This window comes from Choristoneura fumiferana, chromosome 14 (genome assembly GCF_025370935.1).
Source record: "Choristoneura fumiferana chromosome 14, NRCan_CFum_1, whole genome shotgun sequence".
Classification (NCBI taxonomy): domain Eukaryota; kingdom Metazoa; phylum Arthropoda; class Insecta; order Lepidoptera; family Tortricidae; genus Choristoneura; species Choristoneura fumiferana.
In genome coordinates, this window is record NC_133485.1 from 15409182 (window position 1) to 15425063 (window position 15882).

Sequence of the window (15882 nt, forward strand, 5' to 3'; positions counted from 1 at the left end):
AACACCAACTTTACGAGCATGAGAAGTGTAAAAAATGATATTTTTTGCTTTAAACAGTTATTTGTTATGCAAGGGTGGAAAATGAAGCCCCATTTAGACAATGCGAGAACTCGCTCGCAAATTTCACTACATTGCGGTATTTGGTTGATCAACTGAATTCATTGTCCCTCAGTAGCGTGCGATGTAATGCAACTTGCATGAAAAAAACTATTGCATGGTCTAAATGGAACTTTACTGTTGGCGCAAGTGCTTATATCGATGGGTCCTACGTACAAGGGCTTAACTGTAAAATCCTTACTTTATAGCTTCCGTAAACTCAGGTTCTATAGTCCTAGCGTTCATCAATAGTCCAAGCGGACTTTTTAATATTTCGAACAATTACGGAACTGCTAACGTCATCTAGGAGGTTCATCGCAGCATCCAATAGAAAATGCTCGATGAACCTTTTAAACGTTAGCAGTTCTGTTATTGTTCGAAATGTTAAAAAGTTCGTTTGGACTATTATTGATGAACGCTAGGGACTATAGAACCCTGAGTTTACGGTTGGGCTTTCAAATTCGAAAACTATCGTAACTCAGAGATGGTGTATCCGCGACTTCTAAAATTTGGCACAGTAGCTAATAGTACTCTGTCCTTAGACCACAATGAACAAGTTTTAATACAAAAAGAAAATCATTAAAATCTATTGTAGGTACCTAGTGCCTATATACGCCCATAGACGTGAGTTTACAGGAAATAAACTTGTGTTGAAAAGGCCACTATAAAGATATATACTACTCAAAAGAATATAAGGGCCACCTGAATTTCACCGGTAAAATGAAATCAAAAATATATTTTCTTTTTTAATTGAATACATCTAATAGAATGAAAAACATTTGTGCTGTGTTATGTTCTATTAATAAAACCATATCACCCCCGCCCATAAACACCTACAACACCAGGGGGATTGCAGATGCATTTCCAACCTAGAGGCCTAAGATGGGATACCTCAAGTGCCAGTAATTTCACCGGCTGTCTTACTCTCCACGCCCGAAACACAACAGTGCAAGCACTGCTGTTTCACGGCAGGATGGTAGCAATCCGGGCGGACCTTGCACAAGGTCCTACCACCTGCAAATGCACCTGCTATTATTTTATTAGTATTTTCGTTTCACCCATAAAATTCACGTGACCCTTATTTTCTTTTGGGCTCACATGTACGCGTTCAGCTTTAAAATATATGGTAAAAAATATGTTTATACCCAAGATACTTAGAGAAATAAAAAAAAAAATGATGTAGCATCGGAGCAGCAACGTTCCGCTTAACGTACAAGTACCTAAGTGGCAGTTACGAGTAATCTCACAGATTTAGGGGCTGTTTCACCATCCATTGATTAGTGTTAACTGACGGTTAAATGTGATGCCGTCTCTAATTGTTTTGTTCGAATAGACGGAGACGGCATCACATTTAACCGTCAGTTTACACTAATCAATGGATGGTGAAACAGCCCCTTAGTAAAAAATGCTCGGGAAATACCGCGTAAAAGTATCAAATATACATTTAACCCTTAAGGTGCGTCGTCTTCCATACAAACTTTGGTACATCAATATTTCTTCCACAGACGTTATTTCGACGCGATTTTTTGAGGATAGTTAGTTATGGGCATATTGTTGTCGCAAATCACAAAATGGAGAGGATCTATAATACCTAAATTTCAGTATGATGCAGTAAATTTTGATCCATTTTACTGTGGTGTGAGTAGCTAATGTCAAATATAATCTGTTGTAAAAAGGTATTGACTATTTCGGGCGGTCACGTGACCACCTAGTTTGGCTCAGTGGTACCAATTCTTAGAAGTATGTAGTAAGAGAAGGAGTTCGAAACTCGATGACGCATAATGATTCTTTTTCTTTTTTTTTTTTTTACTTTTTTATGTTTATTTACAAAGAATAAGTAATAGCATTTCGATAAAGTGCAATTAACCATGAAATTCAGTATTTTTAAGTCAGGTCAAACCAAAGAAAGTAATGTTTTTTCTTGAGGTCATCAATCTACTCTTTTTATCAAATAGCTGGCAAACTAGCATGCGGGTCACCTAATGGTAAGTGATCACCGCCGCCCTTGGTCACCTACAGCATTATTAGGACTGCGGGTGCGTTGCCGGCCTAAAAGGGAGGAGGGGGGGGGCTAAATTGGGCGGTATGGGGGCAGGATAAAAGGGGGGAGGGGAGTTGGGCAAAGGTACTATTTCACGCCGGTATTCAGATGGAGGTTGGTACTACTCCGGTCGAGCCGGCCCATTTGTACTGCAGTCAGCAAGTGGTTACAGTAAGGCTCTACCACATGAAAACTTGCTTGAACCACTAGATGCCTTCAAGAATGTTCTATGATGATGATGATGATGAATTCCTGTAGTCCTCAGCAGGGACATAGGGCTCGCAGTAGGGACTTCCATGCGTCACGGTCCTGTGCTGTGGCTTCTAGGTCTCGCCAATGGTACCCAATTAGGGAGATCTCCTTCTCAACCGATCGTCTCCAGGTGATTCGGGGTCGGCCTGGCCTCCTACTACCAGCAGCTTGCCACTCCAGCGCTTGCTTGGCGAGATGAGCATCGGTTCTCCGCAACACGTGTCCGATCCAGCGCCACTTCCTCAATAGGATCTCCATATCAATTGGCTTCTGGCTCGTCAACTCCCACAGTCTAGTGTTTGTAATGGTTCGTGGCCAATAAACTCCTAATATGCGACGCAAACACTTGTTCACTAAAACCTGGAGTTTACTGGTGATTGCTTTCTTGACGAGCCAGGTCTCACACCCGTACAGGAGAACCGATTTGACATTTGAGTTGAAAACTCTGATTTTTGTGCGCCGTGCTATTACGTGGGACGTCCAGACCGGTTTGAGTTGTGCATATGCGGCACGAGCCCTGTTTATGCGCGCTTCGACATCTGCATTGGTTCCACCATTTGGGTCAACAACACAAGAATGTTCTATACTTATTATTAATTAATAAAAAGCTTGTAAAATAATGGCGTATCGCAACAAAAGCGTAGTGTAATTTGTTTGTTACAATATCACTTAGCGGGTCAAAATTTGAATGGTTTGGCTGTATGTAAGTAAAAACCGGGTGGTAGGATAAAATACCTAGCCTAGCGTTATTTACTTTCATTGGCAGTCCTGAACTTAGATAAACTTTCATAGTTCTCGGGCAAAATATCACACGTGTTGTAAAATGTAACTAAATATTTTGCATACATTTTGCGTAGACGCTAGCGCCATGCCGCGGTCATATAAGTAATATATTTTTTGGAATTCCTTGTTACCCTATCACAAAAAAACCGGCCAAATGCGAGTCATTTGGTGTATGGGAGCCCCCTTTAAATAATTATTTTATTCTGTTTTTAGTATTTGTAATACATAATCTGTGAAAATTTCAAGTGTCTGACTATTACGACTCAAGAGATAGAGCCCTGTAACAGTCGGAACCCTGCACTGCTTTCGTGAGGAAACCTGCACAAACCTGCGAAGCAATTCAATGGTGCGTTTTTTTTTTATACGACTGGATGGCAAACGAGCATGTGGGTCTCCTGATGGTAAGCGATCACCACCGCCCATAAACATTTGCAAACCAGGGGCATTGCAGATGCGTTGCCAACCTAGAGGCCTAAGATGGGATACCTCAAGTGCCAGTAATTTCACCGGCTGTCTTACTCTCCACGCCGAAACACAACAGTGCAAGCACTGCTGCTTCACGGCAGGATTAGCGAGCAAGGTGGTGGTAGCAATCCGGGCGGACCTTGCACAAGGTCCTACCACCTGCAAAAGCGTGTGAAGTGAAGTTCCCAATCCGCACTGGGCCCGCGTGGGAACTATGGCCCAAGCCCTCTTGTTCTGAGAGGAGGCTGGATGTAACAGATGGACGGACAGACAGACAGCGGAGTCTCACCAATAGGGTTCCGTTGGCACGTTCCCTAAATAAAATTGTACTAAAAAAGAAAAAAAGTCGCTAAAAAAGACACTAACAACGAAAGCATTAGGTTATATCGGTTGTAATATTCGTCTAGCAATCATAACAAAATAGGCTGAATGAAAGAGGTTTTAAAGAAACTTAGAATGAAGTACTGGCTGGTTAGATAATTAAAAATATAATGTCATGGAAATGTCATCCAGACTATCACCACTAGTCACATTTATTTGTATGTCAGTAATTTTTAAATTTATTGTCGTCTTCAGTTCAATAATTTTAATGTAGAAGAATCGCGCTGTCGGTAAAACGGTAAAACCTTCAAGACAATGGCAAAATTGACCTCCAATGGACAGAGCCACAGTTTTCCAAAAAACAAACAAGTTTATTGTCTGGAGGAAGGAAATATCTAAGGCGCTAAAAGGACTACAATATAATCCTTACAGCATAGGATATGCTGTGAAATCTGACACAGGTATAGTCGCAACACATTTTTTAATACTATAAAATTGAGTGTTTTTTTACTAAAAGTGTACCTACGCTTTGTAAGATTTTTATAATACCGGTAAACCATGATCATAGCAATTAACATTATAGGTATAGGATTTTCGGATGAAGTGTGTATTTTTTTATAACAAGCTTTTTACAAGCTTTTATTTAGTTTCACCTGTCCCGTTGTCTGTCTATCTGTCTGTCTGTCTGTAGTCAAATCTTGCAAGTATAATTTGACCAACTTCCAGTAGTCAGATTGACTTGAAATTTGGAATGATTATGTAATTTGCGTGACAATACAATAATCTGGTAGTGACATCCTGGTAGTCCGACCAGGATCGTCTCCGCAGGACGGAACTCTTCAACGGTTAATAGCATCGTGGTGCGCTGTCTGTCATCGAATCACACACACACACACACACACACATTCAGTCAGTATTTTTGCAAGCTTTATTTAACTTGCAATGTATGTATGTATGTATGTATGTATGTATGTATGTATGTGTGGTTCAAACCTTGCAAGTTAAATTCAACCAACTTCCAGTAGCCGGATTGTCTTGAAATTTGGCATACTTTATGTAAATTGAGTGACAATACAATAATCTGGTAGTGGCATCCTGGTAGTCCGGCTAGCATCGTCTCCGCAGGACGGAACTCTTCAACAGTTAATGGCATCGACTTGAAATTTAGTACCTATAAAATATATAATCCTAATGATAAATAAATTTGAAAGTTTGTAAGTGAGTGAGTTTGTGAGTGAGTATGTTTGTTACTTCTTCACGCTGAAACGGCTACGCAGATTTGGATGAAATTTGGTAAAAAAATAGTTTATAACCTGGATAAAAACAACTTGGATATTGAATACTTTTTATCCCGATATTCCCACGGGATAGGAATAAAATCTCGAATTAATAACCGCTAGGCTTAGAGACATGAAATTTGGTATGTACATAGCTGGACATTTGGAATAACACATAGGCTCCTTTTATCCTGATATTCTTACGGGATAGGGATAAAATCTTGAAATAACAACCGCTGGGTTTAGAGTCATGAAATTTGGCATGGTTGGTTTAATTTAACGTCAGTGAAAACCACGATGTAATTTTAGGGAATTCCCACGAGAATTGAATAAAATCCCGGAATTTCAATTCAACTGCTGTATCTATTGATTTACGCGTGCGAAGCCGCGGGTAAACGCTAATAATAAATATCACGGGACAATTTACACCAATTGACCTAGTCCCAAAGTAAGCTTAGCAAAGCTTGTGTAATGGGTACTAAACAACGGATAAATATAATTATATAGATAGATACATACTTAAATACATATTAAACACCTAAAACCCATGCAAATGTAGTGACAATGCAAGTACAGCTAACAGTAACAAACGTACAGTCAGCAAATGTACTAAAAATGTTTTTTACCAAAAACTTATTATTTATGTAAGATGTAATGTGTCATGGTTTTTTTTTTCAAGATTTTATTTACTTTCACCTGTCCCGTTGTCTGTCTATCTGTCTGTCTGTCTGTAATCAAATCTTGCAAGTTAAATTTGACCAACTTCCAGTAGTTGGATTGACTTAAAATCGATATACTTATGTAGATTACGTGATAATCTGACAATACAATAATCTGGTAGTAACATCCTGGTAGTCCGGCCAGGATCGTCTCCACAGGTCGGAACTCCTCAATAGTTATAGGCATCGACTTGAAATTTGGTATGCAAATGTAGTTTGGGTGAAAATTAAAGTACAGTCAACAAAAAGGGCAGTTATCAAAAAAAGCTTGTATTGTAAATTAAATTTTTACCAAAACTTATTGAATTTGCAAGCCATCGAGCAATTTTTAATTATTTTGTTTCTTGGAATCATATATAATATACATATAATTATATATATGTTTCTCATTCTCTTATTGTATGTTAAGTTTCAAGGTGGATGCAAGCCGCTTACAACCGAGGGAACGGGAGGTCTATGGGAGAGGCCTATGTCCAACAGTGGACGTCCTATGGCTGATGATGATGATGATATGTATGTTTCGTGATAATACAATAATCTGGTAATGAAATTGTGTTGGCCCCGGTCACAGTTGTCTCCGCATGATGTAACTCTTCAACATTTAGTGGTATCGACTTGAAACGTGGTACACAGACGTACCTAGTTTGGATGACAATGTAAGTAGGTTCAGTCAACGAAACAAAATGTGCAGTTAGCAAACAAAATACAAAAACTTGTTATATTTTGTATATACCTATTGGTATTGATTCCAGCCAGTAGCTAGTTATAGGTGGTGCGCTGTCTGTCATCGAATCACGCACACACACACACACACACACACACATTCAGTCAGTATTTTTCATTTATTATTTCGCAAGCTTTATTTAACTTGCAATGTATATGTATGTGCGGTTCAAACCTTGCAAGTTGAATTTGACCCACTTTCAGTTGGATAGACTTGAAATTCGGCATACTTACTCAGTAAATCTTGTGACAATACAATAATTTGGTAGTGTCACCCGAGTGGTCCAGCCACCAGCCAGACGTCTCGATCGTCAGGACGGAACTCCTCAACGGTAAATGGCATCGACTTGAAATTTGGTACAAAAATGTACTAATTTGGATGACAATGCAAGTACAGTCAAAAAAACTTCAGTCAGCAAAAAAGCTTGTATTTAAAAGTACAATACAAAAAATGATGATGATAATGATGAGATGATGATGATAACGATGATAATGATGATGATCATGATGATGTGATAATGATAATGATGACGACGACTACAACGACGATGATGATGATGATGAGATGAAGATGGTGACGACGATAATGATTTTTTTATTCGAATGGATGGCAAACGAGCAAGTGGGTCTCTTGATGGTAAGAGTCAGTAAGAGATCACCACCGCTCATAAACATCTGCAACACCAGGGGTATTGCAGATGATGGTGATGATGTGATGTTTATGATGACGATGATGATGATGATGATGAGTCGCGGGTAACAGCTTGTTATTTGATAAGAGCGTTTTATACCTGCATAACAACAAAGCCGAAAGAAATTTTTAGCAGTGTTATGTCTATGTTTTGCGTAGGTACCTATATGTATCACAACAACGCTGCTTGATTGATTTCAAAGAAAAGGGACGCTATTTGACATGTAAATGACACGAATTCACAGGGACTCTTCAACGTGATTGTGATTGTGACAAAGTGTATAATTTGAGTTCAGATAGAGATAACTAGTGTATGTAAACCTACTTAGTAGTCATTTCTAATTTAAAAACTAATTTCAGGAATTAGACTAATTTTTACTAAAAATCATCTAATTGGACTCCAGTGGATCACTTAGAAGGTAAGACCTGCTTTGCTTCTTTTGTCACAAATAAGTAATTTCACATTATCATCACAATACAAGTAATATGCAGTAGATCGACTTCATACTAGCGCACGAATCGACGCACGCACAGCCAAGCGTCAATTACACGACCGCTAACCAATGCCTCCAACCAAGCGCCACGCAGTCGGTCGCTGGTCGCCCGCTCTATTCACCCTCGTTACGATTCCGTAACGTGGCTATATAGCGCTTAGTACTAACTCTTCATAAGAATGAGATTTTTTTGGGCTGATAGTTTCTGTTGTAATATTTGGTGGAAAGTGCTGGAAGAGAATTAAATAACTGATTTGTAAGATATGAGTTAGCAAAAAGATGTTCATTGACAACAGTGTTTATTTCGAGTAACTAACCAGGCAATACATAAAGAAAAATATAACTATATAAACAAGTCTGCACAACAGACGTTACTTACTATCTACACAGTTACAACGGAGAATTAGTGAAGATTGGGAACAGCAATTGAATATAAAAAAAAATTAGAGATGCGAGACTGGATTCGAAACCATGATCCTTCTTGAATGGCCTATTAGTAGGTCGAACTACTCTGTTACTACGTACCTTTTTACCCTAACTGAAGCGAAGGTTATGTTTTGGACCTGTGTGTATATATTTAAGTATGTACGTATGTTCCTATGTTCGCTCGTAACTACTCAACGGTTTAACAATTGTGACAAGTGACGTCATTACATTTGTCTTATTAGCGTGAGGGTCACTTATTGGGTAAATAAAATTCTTATGAAGTCAAAGTTTAAGGGCAACACACACAGAAAGCGTGCGCGGGTCGGGTCGTGTCCGCCGCGTGAGCCGCGCGGTTCGTTGTATTCCACAGAGAGCGGGTCGGACCGCGACGGGCCGCGGCGGCTATCAATGTTGCCATTTTAGACTTAGTCCCTAAAGTGACGACTTTTGCTTAAATCTAGCGACCGCAAATGTTTTGACGACAGAAATGGTTAGGTATCTGGCGACTTTTGGAGTACAAATTTAAACAGTTTAGAACCAATAATAGATACGACATTTTTGTTAACTCGACACAGAATTATACAGTGCCGCTAGATAATGTGGAAAACGACAAACGCGCTTGAACACCAAGGGCAAACTTTTTACTTACTTAATTAAATCCAATTATTTTAATGATGGGCGATGATGAAATTTTTAAAAGTGGCTTTATTTTTTTATAGACAGGAATAAGCTTATACTAGTCAATGGAAAAAATAACAGATTTTTCTGTAGTACCTACCAATTAATTAAAAAATAAATAATAAATTTTATTCTCGCTAAATGAACTAGCTACTGCGCATGAATACGGTTTAGGGTTCCGTAGCCAAATGCAAAAACGGAACCTATAGTTTCGCCATGTCTCTGTCTGTCTGTCTGTCTGTCCGTCGCGGCTTGCTCAGGGACTATCAATGCTTCAAAGCTGTAATTTGCATAGATATACTTATTATGAAACTATTCCAACAAATGGTACAATGAAAATTAAAAAAATATTTTTTTTGGTCCTCCCATAGAAAAAAAAACCTTTTTCTCATCCAACCCTATAGTGTAGGGTCTTTTAAATTAAGCATTAGGGGTTACTAAGACGATTTTTGATTCAGTATTTTTTTGCGAAATATTAATTTAGTAAACATTTTCATTAAAACGAGTTTAGGTTTTAACTTAAGCTTTAGGATAAATATTTTTGAGAGTTGGTAACACTGCGCTCGGCTCGCGCTGTTTGTGACGACGAGCCCGCGCATCGCGTTCTGTGTAGGCGTCCATATACCGCCATGCAAATACGCCGTCACGAGCCGCTCTCTTGTGTGCCTTAAGGTGTGTGTGTGTGTGTAGATATAATTTTGTTGAGCTTAAATAATCTGAACTACTGTTGATGCACCACCTGCTGTAAACTACGTAGTCCTAATATTATTATAATTGGCTCTCTGTTGCCAAATATAAACTACAGGCTCCAGCACTGCGGTGTGGAATGTCAATTTTGGATCTATATTGGAATCCATAACAACTTATGTCATAATGATATTTTGCCATAATGTCATTCCATAATTTTTTCCTAATATTGAATATCCTAATGCTTATTTGCACTAATTTCGTAAGTACTAATTAACATATTATGTCCTTATACTCACATGTCCAAATATTGGTTGACATAATCACTTTTGTACTAAACTGGTTTGGAAACTTCACACACCGTTGAATCATCCCCCTTACCACTAATATAATAAATGCGAAAGTTTGTAAGTCTGTTTGTTTGTTTGTTACCCCATCACTTCAAAACCGCTGAACCAATTTAGATAAAATTCGGTACCTACATAGATAGTTTGAGTCCCAGAAAAGGCCATAGGACAGTTTTTATCCCGGGAAATTGCATATAATAGTAGTAAATAATAATACACTAAAAAAAATGCCACTTTATAAATAATTTTAAATAAAATACTTTTCTGACTGCTGTTCTTTTTTGTAGGGGTCGCAGTTCTAACCTAACCTATTTTTCTGGCTGCGGTTCGTTTCTGTAGGAGTCGCAGTTCTAACCTAACCTAACTTACTTTTCTGGTACCGTTCGTCACTGTTGGGAACTCAGTTGTAACGTAATATACTTTTCTGGCTCGCAAGTCGCTGTTTACCTACAAGTGCTCTGTTATGACAATTAATATTATTACTCGTAAGTTTTATGTCTTACTATATTAGTACAAAACATATTAGGGATGTAGAGTATTAGGACATGTAATATTATGGCTTATGATTATTAGGACAAAAAATCATTAAGGCAAAAATAGGATATGTCAAAAGTGTTTATGGCAAAAGTGTTATGGCATTTGAGTTTAGGACAAACGATATTATGGATTACGAAGGGGACCCGTCAATTATATCTCCAGTCGAGTAAGCTGTGCATTATCCGTCAGTCAGTCATACAGTAGGTAACGTTACTCTTATTAATAAGTTATAAACCTCAACCAGTTTAGTGAAATTACAAATAAGATAAAAGGTCAACTCGATTTTATGGTTCGGTACCCAAAACCCTATTACTAAGACTTCGTTGGTCGTTTGTCCGTCCGGCTGTCACCAGGCTGTATCTCAAGAACCGTGAGAGTTAGACAGTTGAAATATTCACAGATTATGCGGCCTCTATAACAACAAATACTAAAAACAGAATAAAATAAATATTTAAAGAGGGCTCCCATAAAACAAACGTGTTTTTTTTTGCCTTTTTTTTGCTAATGTCCAATGAATATTGTATAGATGGTGCGCAACCCTTTGTGCGCGAATCAAACTCGCAGTCGGTCGGTTTCATTTCACTACACTTGTTTAGCAATTTGATAAAATCCCTCTGTTACGCGTCAGTGACGAAACGAACTCGCAAAGTCAACTCTATGATCTCTCTCTCTCTCTCTCTCTCTCTCTCTCTCTCTCTCTCTCTCTCTCTCTCTATGATAAAAGTCTGAATAAAAAAAAACTCCAAACGAAGGTCGAGGCCGGGCTGCCGCCTCACTCGCCGCCCTTGCCCTTCAACCTGACCCAACAGAGTCGCATCCGCTCCACCTACATCGATCTCGCTCGCTTCACTCGCTCGATCCGCAGCAGTGAAGATATTATTTTGGCGGAGCAGGTTTAGGTTTTTGATCAAATGACTTTTTTTCTTGGCCGGTTTATTAAGAATTATCTCCTAAATGTATGGAAAAAAAGATAAACTTAAAATTATAAATGAGTTTTATTTTGTTCCTTCGTTTGTCTTTCCTTTTACTGTTTTTGCTCACTAAATATATTTAACTTTTCAGATTCATAATGGACTTCAAATTATTTTCTGAGACAAGTACGTAATACATAACAAAGTACAAAGCAAATAGTATTAGCGATTTTGTATTAAAATTCACCAATACTCTTAGCTTGTACTTTACCTATTATGCAATTGGCCCGGTAGTCTCATGGATAGGAGCCGAAGATTCAACAGTTACTTACAGCTCTTGCTACATAAGTACTAAATACCTTTACAGATTGATTAAACCACCGTTCTTATTTCAAAAAATGACAATCATCGAAAACAGTACCATATTGTCAAATAATATATACGTCTCTTTCAGTTTGGGCGTGACGTCAGTGAGGTGTCAATTGTTCGTTACCTATATGATTTGATTATTTATGACTTTCAATATTTTTTGATTTTACAAGATCTTGCGGATTAAATTGAGGAATATATAGGTTGTCACAAAAATATAAGTATAACCACTAAAGACAACATGTAGTATCGAATCGTGAATATAATTATTTTTTTGTTTTTAAGAAATCTATTGTTATAAAATAAAGATACAACTTTTACCATGAATAGACTTACGACTGATTACGATGAAGCATACCTAGACACTTGGTAAAACTATAAGCTGTAAATGTCTGCACTATAAAGATATTATACACCGTGTTATTTTTGATTGTTAACTTTGAGGGGGCACTATAGTCAAACGAAGTTAATTTCTCCAAGACACTAGAATCCTAACTCTTACTGTGTAAAAGATAGTCAAAAATTAAGTTAATTAATTATTAGCTGTAAATCCCACGATCGAGCGACGACATCCACACTGCAGCAGACAATAGACATTATTTTTCTAAGACTTAATTTCTTTAGGGGATTGCAGTTTTTCTCACTCACTTCTCAATCTAAGTTATATGATATAGGAATTATCAATGACAAAAGTAGAACAGCCATCTCAACTACTTTGTTTTTTTTTTTTACTGCTGCTAAGAACTACGCTAAGTATACAAGATCTATTTTGGATGCTGCCTCTACTTTATGGGTGAGTAGGTAAGGGTAATTTTAGGACCTTGTAAAATAGTCTCCCTATTATTAAAAATGTTATAATTATCTTTGTTTTATTCTTTCATGCTCAAGATATCGTTTACGTGATTTGCATACTTCTATTTCGTGATATATTCGTACTGACGCCACAACACATAGCGGAGCTGTCTAAACATTTAAAAATTATCGGAACACGCATTTACGTAATGCACAATAAAAATATAATCATGTTCAGATATTCTTCAGCACCTAGACAGCTTCCACGCTTATGGTGGTGACTGTACAGTAAGTACTACATAATATATTTTTGTACCTATAGGTGAACTGAAATATTTACTTTGCTCACCCACGACCTTTATAATAATATCTTTATATCTTTTACTATTTCTAACATCTGGTAGTATGGTGAACGTTTGTGTTGCTCTAAAGATGAGATCTGGTCGAGTTCGAAACGCGTCAGTGTAGTGTGGTGGTGGTGATAGATGTGTTTGATGATTTGTGCGTATTCCGACAGTGTGCGAACTGCATGAACACACATTTCATGCATAAACGTAGCTATTATAAAGTCACGGGTGAGCAAAGCAATTGATTCAGTTCATTGATATTATGAACCTCCGCAAAGTATAGGATTGCCGTTGGGGCCGAAAAGTACTCGTACTGCTAAATGTATTCCTTATTTCTGTTCCTTGTAAAGGTTGCCTGGAAGAGATCGCTCTGAAGCGATAAGGCCGCCTATTGCTTACCTTAGAAAATCTCTATGTATATACTTGTGTTCTCTGTACTGTTTACTGTTTTTTGGTGTGCAATAAAGAGTTATTGTATTGTATTGTATTGTACTCGAGTGGAGACCGCGGATCGGCAAGCGCAGCGTAGGACGTCCACCAACGAGATGGACGGATGATTTGGTTAAAGCCGTGGGTCCACGGTGGGGGCCGCTGCCAACCGAAGCAACTGGAGGTTATGGTTGGAGCCCTCTGTCCAACAGTGAACGTCCTACTGCTGAGATGATCATGATGATGATGATGATTTTCATAACGTCTTCTCACTAATTGACCACTTCTCACTGTGACCAGAGACCAATTCGAACAATGAACCACTTTCTAAATTGTCAATATCTTATAATGACAGTGTACTAAGTTTACAATTTCTTTAGACCAATGTCATTTCATTGGTTACATACTCTGAGAATATAAATCCTATTTCAGGTTCATCTCTATCTGTTCATAATTTTATTCCGCATATTGCTAAATTTTACATTTCAGAATACTTTTGCGTTATACTGATAGGCTGCATGACCTATTGCTTCTTAGACCACCTGTGTTTTAGTTTTTTAGACTAAATGATACTATTCCATACATCTGGTTTTCAGTAGGAAAATCAGTACATATAGGTATTCATGCTCCTACTAGTAGGAGAATTAGTATAATATTGTGTTCGTGCTCCTACCAGTAGGAGACTGTAGTAGGAGCACGACCTTGCATCTGTTTCGAACAATCCAAGCTATACCAGATAGAGGGCGCTCGTGCCTAAAATACCATGCGCCACATTACAAAATCGAAGATTACACAAGAAAGTGTTTTTTTTTGTGGAATGTCTTATTTTGGGCATCTGGTATAGTGGGAATTTTAATGAATAAGTAATGTAGTATTTTGAAAAATGTGATATTTTAGGCACGAGCGAGGGAAAATCGCTGCGTGGCTATAGCTACCGTCCTGCACAAAGGGAAAAATCCCTCCCGACCCGTGGTCCAACTGCTATCTGGTTGCACCACGGGAACCTAAACTTACCCAGGATGGTTCAATTCTCAGACTACTTTTTTTTCTGCAACTTATTGCTGCGACCCGTGGTACAACTGAAGGGCTATTGTCCAACGGGCATATGAACAATTGCTATGTTGAACCATTTGCACCATGGGGATGTAAAATTACCTTGGGTCATGTGTATCAGAATAGGTACTATCATTACTGCATTTTTATAAAATTAAAAGTCTCATGAAACCCAACAACTATGTAGTTTATTCTGAATACAGTGAAACCAACAGTCCGAACCCCGATTCCACAGAGTTCAAGTGGTAGTTCAACTAGTTAAACTAATTGGACCCACCCAGTAGGACCATGGATAAACATACTTTCCAGAATTGGACTACTGATTTTGCTTCTCCGTGGTGCAACCGGTTGACGATGAGTAAACTTGCTTCCCCGTGGTGCAACCAGTTGGACATAGTAGTTGGACACGGGTCGGGAGGAAAAAAAAGTTCATAAGATTAGTTCCTAAACCGCAATCGGTTCGCATCAAGAAGGAATTTTGCTCATACGCGTGTAGGGTGAGCACTGAAAGACTCCGGTCGTCGTCAAGCAGCTAATCATCAATTGAGTAAATAGGTAAGTATCTCTTGTAAGTATAAATATATTCAGATGTAATCTCGGTTTTCTTGCAATTTGTGGGAATTCTTGAACGAATTTCTACCACTTGGTTGAAATACTGGGCATACCGTTCAAAACGAGATCCGATTTGCTTTGGAGTCAGAATGTTCTTTATTTATCGTAGAAACATGTAGATGCCTACATGTAGCCTGTATTCTCATTATTCATACTAAATACAAATAATATATAGGAAGTAAAGTTCTGAATTTACCGTCGAAAACTCCAAAACAAATTCCTTCGGATCTAACAAAAAATGTACTTGGAATGATTCAAGCGTAATCTAATCGCTAATATAACGCAAGTGTATACTTGCAACATTTTTTATAGTATTAACTTGCATCCAGAGCAACACGCTTGAACGCATTCAGGTCTTCCTCGAGCAGCTAGCACATAAGCTCTACACCTGGAATTCACAACTATATCTAAGAATTTTTATTATCTGGCACACCCACGACACAAAACGACAATTGAAAACATGGAGACTGTACTAGCTCCCCAGAGGGTCTCCCTTACTACCGTACGATGCCCACAGCACCGTCGTAAAGGCGTTAGGTCTGCCCTTTAAGGACACAGCAGTACCTGTCTTTGAAAATTACACGGAAATTCTAAAGCTTATAAGGAAAAAGACCCTCTATATATATAACAACCAGACCACGATAATGATGATGGTGATGATGATGATAGTTTATCCACGTATAAATAAAGATTCAAAATATGAAACGTCGTTTCCAGCAGGATTCTACTACCGATAGCTTCAACGAGGCTGTTTCCTTTCCGCCTATTATGTACCACTACACATGAACTGTTTTACGCATCAGGGTAGTTGACACACTATACAGCATTACGG

The 15882-nt window shown here is 38.2% G+C and overlaps 1 protein-coding gene and 1 long non-coding RNA gene across 3 annotated transcripts in view; one reads left to right on the plus strand and one right to left on the minus strand.

Annotated features, from left to right (window-relative positions):
• LOC141435292 (phospholipid phosphatase 3-like) overlaps window positions 1-15882 on the minus strand; it is a 204076-nt gene that overhangs the window by 37354 nt on the left and 150840 nt on the right. The gene's annotated exons all lie outside the window — the stretch shown is intronic.
• On the plus strand, window positions 3891-12678 carry LOC141435281 (uncharacterized). The gene is made up of 4 exons (XR_012452128.1): window positions 3891-4419; window positions 7729-7787; window positions 11600-11634; window positions 11903-12678. It is a non-coding gene; the product is annotated as an uncharacterized lncRNA (long non-coding RNA).